Source organism: Palaemon carinicauda, unplaced genomic scaffold, assembly GCF_036898095.1.
Source record: "Palaemon carinicauda isolate YSFRI2023 unplaced genomic scaffold, ASM3689809v2 scaffold238, whole genome shotgun sequence".
Classification (NCBI taxonomy): Eukaryota; Metazoa; Arthropoda; class Malacostraca; order Decapoda; family Palaemonidae; genus Palaemon; species Palaemon carinicauda.
In genome coordinates this window covers 1-12,563 of record NW_027170009.1, presented here as the reverse complement: position 1 = coordinate 12,563, position 12,563 = coordinate 1, and positions in this window count along the sequence as shown.

The following is a 12,563-nucleotide window of genomic DNA, read 5'->3' as shown; positions in this document are numbered from 1 at the left end:
ACCTGACAAAGAAACAGTACAGGTGAATCTTTATCAAGGAACAATGCATACTAGAACAACTGTGGCTTTTTCCCTCTGCTGAGTCCATCTTGTAGAATATTTCCTTTAGATATGGAAGACCAGAATCAACTTGGCTTCGAATGTGTCTCTCAATGTGTTTCAATCTAGATGGTTACCATACCTAGTTCAAGCACTTCTCTTCAATTATTCTAGTACAAGGAATCTTCTACTAGGGACACAACTTATTAGAAGAAATCAGCCTTGTTTTTTTCTGCATTTGTTCACCTGACAAAGAAACAGTACAAGTGAATCTTTATCAAGGAACAATGCATACAAGAACAACTGTGGCTTTTTCCCTCTGCTGAGTCCATCTTGTAGAATATTTCCTTTAGATATGGAAGACCAGAATCAACTTGGCTTCGAAATGTGTCTCTCAATGTGTTTCAATCTAGATGGTTACCATACCCTAGTTCGGACACTTCTCTTCTTCTATTCTAGTACAAGGAATCTTCTACTAGGGACACAACTTATTAGAAGAAATCAGCCTTGTTTTTTCTGCATTTGTTCACCTGACAAAGAAACAGTACAAGTGAATCTTTATCAAGGAACAATGCATACTAGAACAACTGTGGCTTTTTCCCTCTGCTGAGTCCATCTTGTAGAATATTCCCTTTAGATATGGAAGACCAGAATCAACTTGACTTCGAATGTGTCTCTCAATGTCTCAATCTAGATGGCTACCATACCCTAGTTCGGGAACTTCTCTTCCATTATTCTAGTAAAATGAATCTTCTACTAGGGACACAACTTATTAGAAGAAATCAGCCTTGTTTTTTCTGCATTTTTTCACCTGACAAAGAAACAGTACAAGTGAATCTTTATCAAGGTACAATGCATACTAGAACAACTGTATTTTTCCCTCTGCTGAGTCCATCTTGTAGAATATTCCCTTTAGATATGGAAGACCAGAATCAACTTGGCTTCGACTGTCTCTCTCAATGTGTTTCAATCTAGATAGTTATCATACCCTAGTTCTGGCACTTCTCTTCCACTATTTTAGTACAAGAAATCTTCTACAAGGGACACAACTTACTAGAAGAAATCAGCCTTGTTTTTTCTGCATTTGTTCACCTGACAAAGAAACAGTACAAGTTAATCTTTATCAAGGAACAATGCATACTAGAACAACTGTGGCTTTTTCCCTCTGCTGAGTCCATCTTGTAGAATATTCCCTTTAGATATGGAAGACCAGAATCAACTTGGCTTCGACTGTCTCTCTCAATGTGTTTCAATATAGATGGTTACCATATCCTAGTTCAGACACTTCTCTTCCATTATTCTAGTACAAGGAATCTTCTACTAGGGACACAACTTATTAGAAGAAATCAGCCTTGTTTTTTCTGCATTTGTTCACCTGACAAAGAAACAGTACAAGTGAATCTTTATCAAGGAACAATGCATACTAGAACAACTGTGGCTTTTTCCCTCTGCTGAATCCATCTTGTAGAATATTCCCTTTAGATATGGAAGACCAGAATCAACTTGGCTTCGACTGTCTCTCTCAATGTGTTTCAATCTAGATGGTTACCATATCCTAGTTCGGACACTTCTCTTCCATTATTCTTGTACAAGGAATCTTCTACTAGGGACACAACTTATTAGAAGAAATCAGCCTTGTTTTTTCTGCATTTGTTCACCTAACAAAGAAACAGTACAAGTGAATCTTTATCAAGGAACAATGCATACTAGAACAACTGTGGCTTTTTCCCTCTGCTGAGTCCATCTTGTAGAATATTCCCTTTAGATATGGAAGACCAGAATCAACTTGGCTTCGACTGTCTCAATCAATGTGTTTCAATCTAGATGGTTACCATATCCTATTTCGGACACTTCTCTTCCATTATTCTAGTACAAGGAATCTTCTACTAGGGACACAACTTATTAGAAGAAATCAGCCTTGTTTTTTCTGCATTTGTTCACCTGACAAAGAAACAGTACAAGTGAATCTTTATCAAGGAACAATGCATACTAGAACAACTGTGGCTTTTTCCCTCTGCTGAGTCCATCTTGTAGAATATTCCCTTTAGATATGGAAGACCAGAATCAACTTGACTTCGACTGTCTCTCTCAATGTGTATCAATCTAGATAGTTACCATACCCTAGTTCGGACATTTCTCTTCCATTATTCTAGTACAAGGAATCTTCTACTAGGGACACAACTTATTAGAAGAAATCAGCCTGGTTTTTTCTGCATTTGTTCACCTGACAAAGAAACAGTACAAGTGAATCTTTATCAAGGAACAATGCATACTAGAACAACTGTGGCTTTTTCCCTCTGCTGAGTCCATCTTGTAGAATATTTCCTTTAGATATGGAAGACCAGAATCAACTTGGCTTCGACTGTCTCTCTCAATGTGTATCAATCTAGATAGTTACCATACCCTAGTTCGGACACTTCTCTTTCATTATTCTAGTACAAGGAATCTTCTACTAGGGACACAACTTATTAGAAGAAATCAGCCTGACAAAGAAACAGTACAAGTGAATCTTTATCAAGGAACAATGCATACTAGAACAACTGTGGCTTTTTCCCTCTGCTGAGTCCATCTTGTAGAATATTCCCTTTAGATATGGAAGACCAGAATCAACTTGGCTTCGACAGTCTCTCTCAATGTGTTTCAATCTAGATAGTTACCATACCCTAGTTCGGACACTTCTCTTCCATTATTCTAGTACAAGGAATCTTCTACTAGGGACACAACTTATTAGAAGAAATCAGCTTGGTTTTTTCTGCATTTGTTCACCTGACAAAGAAACAGTAAAAGTGAATCTTTATCAAGGAACAATGCATACTGGAACAACTGTGGCTTTTTCCCTCTGCTGAGTCCATCTTGTAGAATATTCCCTTTAGATGTGGAAGACCAGAATCAACTTGGCTTCGACTGTCTCTCTCAATGTGTTTCAATCTAGATGGTTACCATACCCTAGTTCGGGCACTTCTCTTCAATTATTCTAGTACAAGTAATCTTCTACTAGGGACACAATTTATTAGAAGAAATCAGCCTGGTTTTTTCTGCATTTGTTCACCTGACAAAGAAACAGTACAAGTGAATCTTTATCAAGGAACAATGCATACTAGAACAACTGTGGCTTTTTCCCTCTGCTGAGTCCATCTTGTAGAATATTCCCTTTAGATATGGAAGACCAGAATCAACTTGGCTTCAACTGTCTCTCTCAATGTGTTTCAATCTAGATGGTTACCATACCCTAGTTCAGGCACTTCTCTTCTTCTATTCTAGTACAAGGATATCTTCTACTAGGGACACAACTTATTAGAAGAAATCAGCCTTGTTTTTTACTGCATTTGTTCACCTGACAAAGAAACAGTACAAGTGAATCTTTATCAAGGAACAATGCATACTAGAACAACTGTGGCTTTTTCCTTCTGCTGAGTCCATCTTGTAGAATATTCCCTTTAGATATGGAAGACCAGAATCAACTTGGCTTCGAATGTGTCTCTCAATGTCTCAATCTAGATGGCTACCATACTCTAGTTCGGGCACTTCTCTTCCACTATTCTATTACAAGAAATCTTCTACTAGGGACACAACTTACTAGAAGAAATCAGCCTTGTTTTTTCTGTATTTGTTCACCTGACAAAGAAACAGTACAAGTGAATCTTTATCAAGGAACAATGCATACTAGAATAACTGTGGCTTTTTCCCTCTGCTGAGTCCATCTTGTAGAATATTCCCTTTAGATATGGAAGACCAGAATCAACTTGGCTTCGTATGTGTCTCTCAATGTCTCAATCTAGATGGCTACCATACTCTAGTTCGGACACTTCTCTTCCACTTTTCTAGTACAAGGAATCTTCTACTAGGGACACAACTTATTAGAAGAAATCAGCCTGGTTTTTTCTGCATTTGTTTACCTGACAAAGAAACAGTACAAGTGAATCTTTATCAAGGAACAATGCATACTAGAACAACTGTGGCTTTTTCCCTCTGCTGAGTCCATCTTCTAGAATATTCCCTTTAGATATGGAAGACCAGAATCAACTTGGCTTCGACTGTCTCTCAATGTGTTTCAATCTAGATGGTTACCATATCCTAGTTCGGACACTTCTTTTCCATTATTCTAGTACAAGGAATCTTCTACTAGGGACACAACTTATTAGAAGAAATCAGCCTTGTTTTTTCTGCATTTGTTCACCTGACAAAGAAACAGTACAAGTGAATCTTTATCAAGGAACAATGCATACTAGAACAACTGTGGCTTTTTCCCTCTGCTGAGTCCATCTTGTAGAATATTCCCTTTAGATATGGAAGACCAGAATCAACTTGGCTTCGACTGTGTCTCTCAATGTGTTTCAATCTAGATGGTTACCATACCTAGTTCGGACACTTCTCTTCCATTATTCTAGTACAAGGAATCTTCTACTAGGGACACAACTTATTAGAAGAAATCAGCCTTGTTTTTTCTGCATTTGTTCACCTGACAAAGAAACAGTACAAGTGAATCTTTATCAAGGAACAATGCATACTAGAACAACTGTGGCTTTTTCCCTCTGCTGAGTCCATCTTGTAGAATATTTCCTTTAGATATGGAAGACCAGAATCAACTTGGCTTCGACTGTCTCTCTCAATGTGTTTCAATCTAGATAGTTACCATACCCTAGTTCGGAACTTCTCTTCCATTATTCTAGTACAAGGAATCTTCTACTAGGGACACAACTTATTAGAAGAAATCAGCCTTGTTTTTTCTGCATTTGTTCACCTGACAAAGAAACAGTACAAGTGAATCTTTATCAAGGAACAATGCATACTAGAACAACTGTGGCTTTTTCCCTCTGCTGAGTCCATCTTGTAGAATATTCCCTTTAGATATGGAAGACCAGAATCAACTTGGCTTCGACTGTCTCTCTCAATGTGTTTCAATCTAGATAGTTACCATACCCTAGTTCGGACACTTCTCTTCCATTATTCTAGTACAAGGAATCTTCTACTAGGGACACAACTTATTAGAAGAAATCAGCCTTGTTTTTTCTGCATTTGTTCACCTGACAAAGAAACAGTAAAAGTGAATATTTATCAAGGAACAATGCATACTGGAACAACTGTGGCTTTTTCCCTCTGCTGAGTCCATCTTGTAGAATATTCCCTTTAGATGTGGAAGACCAGAATCAACTTGGCTTCGACTGTCTCTCTCAATGTGTTTCAATCTAGATGGTTACCATACCCTAGTTCGGGCACTTCTCTTCAATTATTCTAGTACATGTAATCTTCTACTAGGGACACAACTTATTAGAAGAAATCAGCCTGGTTTTTTCTGCATTTGTTCACCTGACAAAGAAACAGTACAAGTGAATCTTTATCAAGGAACAATGCATACTAGAACAACTGTGGCTTTTTCCCTCTGCTGAGTCCATCTTGTAGAATATTCCCTTTAGATATGGAAGACCAGAATCAACTTGGCTTCAACTGTCTCTCTCAATGTGTTTCAATCTAGATGGTTACCATACCCTAGTTCAGGCACTTCTCTTCTTCTATTCTAGTACAAGGAATCTTCTACTAGGGACACAACTTATTAGAAGAAATCAGCCTTGTTTTTTATTGCATTTGTTCACCTGACAAAGAAACAGTACAAGTGAATCTTTATCAAGGAACAATGCATACTAGAACAACTGTGGCTTTTTCCTTCTGCTGAGTCCATCTTGTAGAATATTCCCTTTAGATATGGAAGACCAGAATCAACTTGGCTTCAAATGTGTCTCTTAATGTCTCAATCTAGATGGCTACCATACTCTAGTTCGGGCACTTCTCTTCCACTATTCTATTACAAGAAATCTTCTACTAGGGACACAACTTACTAGAAGAAATCAGCCTTGTTTTTTCTGCATTTGTTCACCTGACAAAGAAACAATACAAGTGAATCTTTATCAAGGAACAATGCATACTAGAACAACTGTGGCTTTTTCCTTCTGCTGAGTCCATCTTGTAGAATATTCCCTTTAGATATGGAAGACCAGAATCAACTTGGCTTCGTATGTGTCTCTCAATGTCTCAATCTAGATGGCTACCATACTCTAGTTCGGACACTTCTCTTCCACTATTCTAGTACAAGGAATCTTCTACTAGGGACACAACTTATTAGAAGAAATCAGCCTTGTTTTTTCTGCATTTGTTTACCTGACAAAGAAACAGTACAAGTGAATCTTTATCAAGGAACAATGCATACTAGAACAACTGTGGCTTTTTCCCTCTGCTGAGTCCATCTTGTAGAATATTCCCTTTAGATATGGAAGACCAGAATCAACTTGGCTTCGACTGTCTCTCTCAATGTGTTTCAATCTAGATAGTTACCATACCCTAGTTCGGACACTTCTCTTCCATTATTCTAGTATAAGGAATCTTCTATTAGGGACACAACTTATTAGAAAAAATCAGCCTTGTTTTTTCTGCATTTGTTCACCTGACGAAGAAACAGTACAAGTGAATCTTTATCAAGGAACAATGCATATTAGAACAAGTGTGACTTCTTCCCTCTGTTGAGTCCATCTTGTAGAATATTTCTTTTAGATATGGAAGACCAGAATCAACTTGGCTTCGAATGTGTCTCTCAATGTCTCAATCTAGATAGTTACCATACCCTAGTTCGGGCACTTCTCTTCCACTATTCTAGTACAAAAAATCTTCTACTAGGGACACAACTTACTAGAAGAAATCAGCCTTGTTTTTTCTGCATTTGTTCACCTGACAAAGAAACAGTACAAGTGAATCTTTATCAAGGAACAATGCATACTAGAACAACTGTGGCTTTTTCCATCTGCTGAGTCCATCTTGTAGAATGTTCCCGTTAGATACGGAAGACCAGGATCAACTTGGCTTCGACTGTCTCTCTCAATGTGTTTCAATCTAGATAGTTACCATACCCTAGTTAGGGCACTTCTCTTCAATTATTCTAGTACAAGGAATCTTCTACTAGGGACACAACTTACTAGAAGAAATCAGCCTTGTTTTTTCTGCATTTGTTCACCTGACAAAGAAACAGTACAAGTGAATCTTTATCAAGGAACAATGCATACTAGAACAACTGTGGCTTTTTCCCTCTGCTGAGTCCATCTTGTAGAATATTTCCTTTAGATATGGAAGACCAGAATCAACTTGGCTTCGACTGTCTCTCTCAATGTGTTTCAATCTAGATAGTTATCATACACTAGTTCGGACACTTCTCTTCCATTATTCTAGTACAAGGAATCTTCTACTAGGGACACAACTTATTAGAAGAAATCAGCCTTGTTTTTTCTGCATTTGTTCACCTGACAAAGAAACAGTACAAGTGAATCTTTATCAAGGAACAATGCATACTAGAACAACTGTGGCTTTTTCCTTCTGCTGAGTCCATCTTGTAGAATATTCCCTTTAGATATGGAAGACCAGAATCAACTTGGCTTCGAATGTGTCTCTCAATGTCTCAATCTAGATGGATACCATACCCTAGTTCGGGCACTTCTCTTCCATTATTCTAGTACAAGGAATCTTCTACTAGGGACACAACTTATTAGAAAAAATCAGCCTTGTTTTTTCTGCATTTGTTCACCTGACAAAGAAACAGTACAGGTGAATCTTTATCAAGGAACAATGCATACTAGAACAACTATGGCTTTTTCCCTCTGCTGAGTCCATCTTGTAGAATATTCCCTTTAGATATGGAAGACCAGAATCAACTTCGCTTCGAATGTGGGTCTCAATGTCTCAATCTAGATGGCTACCATACCCTAGTTCGGAAACTTCTCTTCCATTATTCTAGTACAAGGAATCTTCTACTAGGGACACAACTTATTAGAATAAATCAGCCTTGTTTTTTCTGCATTTGTTCACCTGACAAAGAAACAGTACAGGTGAATCTTTATCAAGGAACAATGCATACTAGAACAACTGTGGCCTTTTCCCTCTGCTGAGTCCATCTTCTAGAATATTTCATTTAGATATGGAAGACCAGAATCAACTTGGCTTCGAAAGTGTCTCTCAATGTGTTTCAATCTAGATGGTTACCATACCTTAGTTCAAGCACTTGTCTTCCATTATTCTAGTACAAGGAATCTTCTACTAGGGACACAACTTATTAGAAGAAATCAGCCTTGTTTTTTCTGCATTTTTTCACCTGACAAAGAAACAGTACAAGTGAATCTTTATCAAGGAACAATGCATACTAGAACAACTGTGGCTTTTTCCCTCTGCTGAGTCCATCTTGTAGAATATTCCCTTTAGATATGGAAGACCAGAATCAACTTGGCTTTGACTGTGTCTCTCAATGTCTCAATCTAGATGGCTACCATACCCTAGTTCGGGCACTTCTCTTCCATTATTCTAGTACAAGGAATCTTCTACTATGGACACAACTTATTAGAAAAAATCAGCCTTGTTTTTTCTGCATTTGTTCACCTGACAAAGAAACAGTACAAGTGAATCTTTATCAAGGAACAATGCATACTAGAACAACTGTGGCTTTTTCCCTCTGCTGAGTCCATCTTGTAGAATATTCCTTTTAGATATGGAAGACCAGAATCAACTTGGCTTCGACTCTCTCTCTCAATGTGTTTCAATCTAGATGGTAACCATACCCTAGTTCAGGCACTTCTCTTCCATTATTCTATTACAAGGAATCTTCTACTAGGGACACAACTTATTAAAAGAAATCAGCCTTGTTTTTTCTGCATTTGTTCACCTGACAAAGAAACAGTACAGGTGAATCTTTATCAAGGAACAATGCATACTAGAACAACTGTGGCTTTTTCCCTCTGCTGAGTCCATCTTGTAGAATATTCCCTTTAGATATGGAAGACCAGAATCAACTTGGCTTCGAATGTGTCTCTCAATGTCTCAATCTAGATGGCTACCATAATCTAGTTCGGGCACTTCTTTTCCACTATTCTAGTACAAGAAATCTTCTACTAGGGACACAACTTACTAGAAGAAATCATCCTTGTTTTCTCTGCATTTGTTCACCTGACAAAGAAACAGTACAAGTGAATCTTTATCAAGGAACAATGCATACTAGAACAACTGTGGCTTTTTCCTTCTGCTGAGTCCATCTTGTAGAATATTCCCTTTAGATATGGAAGACCTGAATCAAATTGGCTTCGAATGTGTCTCTCAATGTCTCAATCTAGATGGCTACCATACTCTAGTTCGGGCACTTCTCTTCCACTATTCTAGTACAAGAAATCTTCTACTAGGGACACAACTTACTAGAAGAAATCAGCCTTGTTTTTTCTGCATTTGTTCACCTGACAAAGAAACAGTACAAGTGAATCTTTATCAAGGAACAATGCATACTAGAACAACTGTGGCTTTTTCCCTCTGTTGAGTCCATCTTGTAGAATATTCCCTTTAGATATGGAAGACCAGAATCAACTTGGCTTCGAATGTGTCTCTCGATGTCTCAATCTAGATGGCTACCTTACTCTAGTTCGGGCACTTCTCTTCCACTATTCTAGTACAAGAAATCTTCTACTAGGGACACAACTTACTAGAAGAAATCAGCCTTGTTTTTTCTGCATTTGTTTACCTGACAAAGAAACAGTACAAGTGAATCTTTATCAAGGAACAATGCATACTAGAACAACTGTGGCTTTTTCCCTCTGCTGAGTCCATCTTGTAGAATATTCCCTTTAGATATGGAAGACCTGAATCAAATTGGCTTCGACTGTCTCTGTGTGTGTTTCAATCTAGATGGTTACCATACCCTAGTTCGGGTACTTCTCTTCCATTATTCTATTACAAGGAATCTTCTACTAGGGACACAACTTATTAGAATAAATCAGCCTTGTTTTTTCTGCATTTGTTCACCTGACAAAGAAACAGTACAGGTGAATCTTTATCAAGGAACAATGCATACTAGAACAACTGTGGCTTTTTCCCTCTGCTGAGTCCATCTTGTAGAATATTCTCTTTAGATATGGAAGACCAGAATCAACTTGGCTTCGAATGTGTCTCTCAATGTGTTTCAATCTAGATGGTTACCATACACTAGTTCATGCACTTCTCTTCCATTATTCTAGTACAAGGAATCTTCTACTAGGGACACAACTTACTAGAAGAAATCAGCCTGGTTTTTTCTGCATTTGTTCACCTGACAAAGAAACAGTACAAGTGAATCTTTATCAAGGAACAATGCATACTAGAACGACTGTGGCTTTTTCCTTCTGCTGAGTCCATCTTGTAGAATATTTCCTTTAGATATGGAAGACCAGAATCAACTTGGCTTCGAATGTGTCTCTCAATGTGTTTCAATCTAGATGGTTACCATACCCTAGTTCAAGCACTTCTCTTCCATTATTCTAGTACAAGGAATCTTCTACTAGGGACACAACTTACTAGAAGAAATCAGCCGTTTTTCTGCATTTGTTCACCTGAGAAAGAAACAGTACAAGTGAATCTTTATCAAGGAACAATGCATACTAAAACAACTGTGGCTTTTTCCCTCTGCTGAGTCCGTCTTGTAGAATATTCCCTTTAGATATGGAAGACCAGAATCAACTTGGCTTCGAATGTGTCTCTCAATGTCTCAATCTAGATGGCTACCATACTCTAGTTCAGACACTTCTCTTCCACTATTCTAGTACAAGAAATCTTCTAATAGGGACGCAACTTATTAGAAGAAATCAGCCTTGTTTTTTACTGCATTTGTTCACCTGACAAAGAAACAGTACAAGTGAATCTTTATCAAGGAACAATGCATACTAGAACAACTGTGGCTTTTTCCTTCTGCTGAGTCCATCTTGTAGAATATTCCCTTTAGATATGGAAGACCAGAATCAACTTGGCTTCGAATGTGTCTCTCAATGTCTCAATCTAGATGGCTACCATACTCTAGTTCAGACACTTCTCTTCCACTATTCTAGTACAAGAAATCTTCTAATAGGGACACAACTTACTAGAAGAAATCAGCCTTGTTTTTTCTGCATTTGTTCACCTGACAAAGCAACAGTACAAGTGAATCTTTATCAAGGAACAATGCATACTAGAACAACTGTGGCTTTTTCCTTCTGCTGAGTCCAACTTGTAGAATATTCCCTTTAGATATGGAAGACCAGAATCAACATGGCTTCGAATGTTTCTCTCAATGTCTCAATCTAGATGGCTACCATACCCTAGTTCGGGCACTTCTCTTCCACTATTCTAGTACAAGAAATCTTCTAATAGGGACACAACTTATTAGAAGAAATCAGCCTTGTTTTTTCTGCATTTGTTTACCTGACAAAGAAATAGTACAAGTGAATCTTTATCAAGGAATAATGCATACTAGAACAACTGTGGCTTTTTCCCTCTGCTGAGTCCATCTTGTAGAATATTCCCTTTAGATATGGAAGACCAGAATCAACTTGGCTTCGAATGTGTGTCTCGATGTCTCAATCTAGATGGCTACCATTCTCTAGTTCGGGCACTTCTCTTCCATTATTCTAGTACAAGGAATCTTCTACCAGGGACACAACTTATTAGAAGAAATCAGCCTTGTTTTTTACTGCATTTGTTCACCTGACAAAAAAACAGTACAAGTGAATCTTTATCAAGGAACAATGCATACTAGAACAACTGTGGCTTTTTCCTTCTGCTGAGTCCATCTTGTAGAATATTCCCTTTAGATATGGAAGACCAGAATCAACTTGGCTTCGAATGTGTCTCTCAATGTCTCAATCTAGATAGTTACCATACTCTAGTTCAGACACTTCTCTTCCACTATTCTAGTACAAGAAATCTTCTAATAGGGACACAACTTACTAGAAGAAATCAGCCTGGTTTTTTCTGCATTTGTTCACCTGACAAAGAAACAGTACAAGTGAATCTTTATCAAGGAACAATGCATACTAGAACAACTGTGGCTTTTTCCTTCTGCTGAGTCCATCTTGTAGAATATTCCCTTTAGATATGGAAGACCAGAATCAACTTGGCTTCGACTCTCTCTCTCAATGTGTTTCAATCTAGATGGTTACCATACCCTAGTTCGGACACTTCTCTTCCATTATTCTAGTACAAGGAATCTTCTACTAGGGACACAACTTATTAGAAGAAATCAGCCTTGTTTTTTCTGCTTTTGTTCACCTGACAAAGAAACAGTACAAGTGAATCTTTATCAGGGAACAATGCATACTAGAACAACTGTGGCTTTTTCCCTCTGCTGAGTCCATCTTGTAGAATATTCCCTTCAGATATGGAAGAGCGAAATCAACTTGGCTTCGAATGTGTGTCTCAATGTCTCAAACTAGATGGCTACCATACTCTAGTTCTGGCACTTCTCTTCCACTATTCTAGTACAAGAAATCTTCTACTAGGGACATAACTTACTAGAAGAAATCAGCCTTGTTTTTTCTGCATTTGTTCACCTGACAAAGAAACAGTACAAGTGAATCTTTATCAAGGAACAATGCATACTAGAACAACTGTGGCTTTTTCCCTCTGCTGAGTCCATCTTGTAGAATATTCCCTTTAGATATGGAAGACCAGAATCAACTTGGCTTCGACTGTGTCTCTCAATGTGTTTCAATCTAGATAGTTAC